Source organism: Crocuta crocuta, unplaced genomic scaffold, assembly GCF_008692635.1.
Source record: "Crocuta crocuta isolate KB4526 unplaced genomic scaffold, BGI_CrCroc_1.0 scaffold72, whole genome shotgun sequence".
Lineage (NCBI taxonomy): Eukaryota > Metazoa > Chordata > Mammalia > Carnivora > Hyaenidae > Crocuta > Crocuta crocuta.
In genome coordinates, this window is record NW_027529427.1 from 1,236,511 (window position 1) to 1,239,959 (window position 3,449).

Sequence of the window (3,449 nt, forward strand, 5' to 3'; positions counted from 1 at the left end):
TGAGAGAGAGAGACAGAGAGAGACAGTGTACAAGTGGGGGAGGGGCAGAGAGAGAGGGAGACACAGAATCTGAAGCAGGCTCCAGGCTCTGAGCTGTCAGCACAGAGCCGGATGTGGGACTCAAACTTAAGAACCGTGAGATCATGACCTGAGCTGAAGTTGGATGCTCAAGCGACTGAGCCACCCAGGAGCCCCCGCACGCATTTTTTTTAAATCAAAAAACATGGGGCGCCTGGGTGGCTTAGTCGGTTAAGCGTCCGACTTTCGCTTAGGTCATGATCTCGCAGTTTGTGGGTTCGAGCCCCGCGTCGGGCTCTGTACTGACTGCCAGCTCAGAGCCTGGAGCCTCTTTCGGAGTCTGTGACTCCCTCTCTCTCTGACCCTCCCCTGCTCACGCTGTCTGTCTCTCTCTCTCTCCTAGAAATAAATAAAAAAATATAAAAAAAAAAATAAATAAATCAAAAAACATTTTTTTTTTAAAAGTAATCTCTACAGCCAATGTGGGGCTCCAACTCACAACCCCAAGGTCAAGAATCTCATGCTCCACCAGCTAAGTCAGGCAGGTGCTTCTCTATCCACATATTCTGACTTTACAAGACCTTATTCCTGAATAGCCACCTCTTGGCCTCTCACTGTCCAAGCCATAGGGTAAATCCCTTTAGAGCAGTCCAGTCTCAGCACCAAGCATTAACGGCTAGGGTTTTTCAGTCATCGTCAGCCAAACTGCTCTCACGTTCAACTCGCTGGACGCTACAGTTCATTCCTCTTCCAGCCAGATGGTGTCGCTGTTGGGTGGGCTGAATAGCAAGGCAGTCTCCAAAGGCGGATTGCTCCCCTGGGTCCATCAGTAAACAAAGCAGGAGCAGGAATTCTCCTCCCCTTCCTCTCTGCAGGCCACTGGGGCCACCGCAAGAATAGGGGTGGGGGCATTTGGAGGATTTACGTACTTTACAGGGCCGACTTTCACGGTATTTCTAAGCAGAGTGGGCTGGGGATGGATGTTGTGCAGCAAATAGGCCTGCTCCTTAATCAAAGTGTGCGCTTAAGCCATGGCGAATATCATATTCAATGGTAAAACATTAATAATTTTCGCTTTTAGATTGAGAATAATTCATAGCTGCCCAGTATTCCCACTTCTGTTTAATATTGTATTGGAAATCCCAGCAAGTACAATAATGACACACACAGAAGAAGTTACAAGACACAAGAATTTGAAAAAGGATGGGGCGCCTGGGTGGCTCAGTCGGTTTAGCGTCCGACTTCGGCTCAGGTCATGATCTCTCGGTTAGTGGTTTCGCCCCACGTCCGGCTCTGTGCTGACAGCCAGCTCAGAGCCTGGAGCCTGTTTCAGATTCTGTATCTCTCTCTCTCTCTGACCCTCTCCTGCTCATGCTGAGTCTCTCTCTCTCTCAGAAATAAATAAAAAACATTAAAAAATTTTTTTAAAAAGAATTTGAAAAAGGAAAAAATATGTGATTTGCATATATGTATGTACATTAAAATTTTTTGATCTACAGATGAGTTATTAGAATTTAAAAACGAACAAGGTTGCTAGATCGAAAATCAATATATAATAATCTATTGTATTTTTTTAATTGTACTTTTGAGAGAGATAGAGTGCACACGCAAGCAGGGGAAGGGCAGAAAGAGGGAGAAAGAGAATCTGAAGCAGGCTCCCTGCTGTTATCTCAGTGCCCCATATGGGGCTCAAACTCACAAACCATGAGATCATGGCCTGAGATGAAACCAAGAGTTGGACCCTTCACCAACTGAGCCACCCAGGCAACTCAAAATTCTATCATATTTCAACTTACAAGAGAAGAAAATAAAATTTAATAAAAGCATATAATGTACAAAAAAATACAAAAGCATCAAAAAAATATCAAGGACCTAGAAATAGATGTAACAGAAGTTATGTAATATGTCTACAGAGAAAACTATATTTTAATTAAAAAATTTTAAGGGGCGCCTGGGTGGCTCAGTTGGTTAAGCATCTGACTTTGGCTCAGGTCATGATCTCTTGGTTCATGGGTTCCAGCCCCGCATTGGGCTCTGTGCTGACAGCTCAGAGCCTGGAGCCTGCTTCAGATTCTGTGTCTCCCTCTCTCTTTTTCCCTCCTCCACTTGTACTCTGTTTCTCCCTGTCTCTCAAAAATAAACAAATGTTTTTTAAAAAGTGGGTTTTTTTGTTTTGTTTTGTTTAATTTAAGAAGGGTGTCTGAGTGGCTCAGTCGGTTAAACATCTGACTCTCAGTTTCTGCTCAGGTCATGATCTCATGGCTTCGTGGGTTCAAGCCCCACATGGAGTTCTGTGCTGGCAATGTGGAGCCTGCTTGGGAATCTCTTTCTCTTTCCCCCTCTCTCTGCCCCTCCCCTACTCATGCTGTCTATATCTCTCTCAAAATAAATAAATAACTTTTTAAAAAGTTTAAGAAGACAAGAGTGATAAATCTTTCTTGTATGACAGAATTCAATATTTTAAATTCTCCAAACTTTTGTTTGTTTATTTTGAGAGAGAGAGAGCCCGCACAGAGAGAGGCAGAGAGAGAATCCCCAGCAGGCTCCCCACTGTCAATGCAGTGCCTGATGCAGGGCTCAAACTTACAGATTGTGAGATCATGACCTGAGCCAAGATCAAGAATCAGATGCTGAACCAACTGAGCCACCCACGTGCTACTATATCCTCCAAATTTCTATGTATCCACTGTAATTCCAAACAAATTCTTAAAATATACTTTTTAATTTGACTAATTGACTCCCCATTTATGTGATGGATTTTGAGTCAATAATATGAGCTAAAAATGATATGAGCCTAGACAACTGTTTACAAGAAGAATAAAATATGTGAATTTATTCTATTGGAAATCAATATTTATTATAGTTATACCAATTAAGATGGTATAGCCCTGCACACAGGTAAGCAAATAGACAAGTGAAATTGAATAAACTACATATACATGGAGACTCGATAAAGGCAGCACTGAAGAAAAATGGGAAAATAATCTCATTAGCTGGTATAGGACATTTGTCTATCCATATAATCATCCATAGGAAAAATAATAAAATTAGACTTCTACCTCACACCATACACAAACATCAGCTGCAGGTGATTCATAGATCTAAATGGGAAAAGCAAAACTGTAAAACTTTTAAAAGGCAATATAGTTGAATGAGGCTGGATCCTTACCTAACACCATATATGAAAATTAACTGAAAATGGATCGAAGCCCTAAATGTAAAGCCTAAAACCATAATCTCCTAAAAGAAAACATAAGGCAAAGTTTTCATGACATTGGAATTGGCAATGATTTCCTGGATATGACCCCAAAAGTCCCAGACAACAACAATAAGATACAGGTAAATTGGACTTTAACTTAAAATTTTAAGATTGTAAAAATGTATGTGTACCAGAAAACAATATTAACAGAACAAAAAAGGCTACCCCCAGA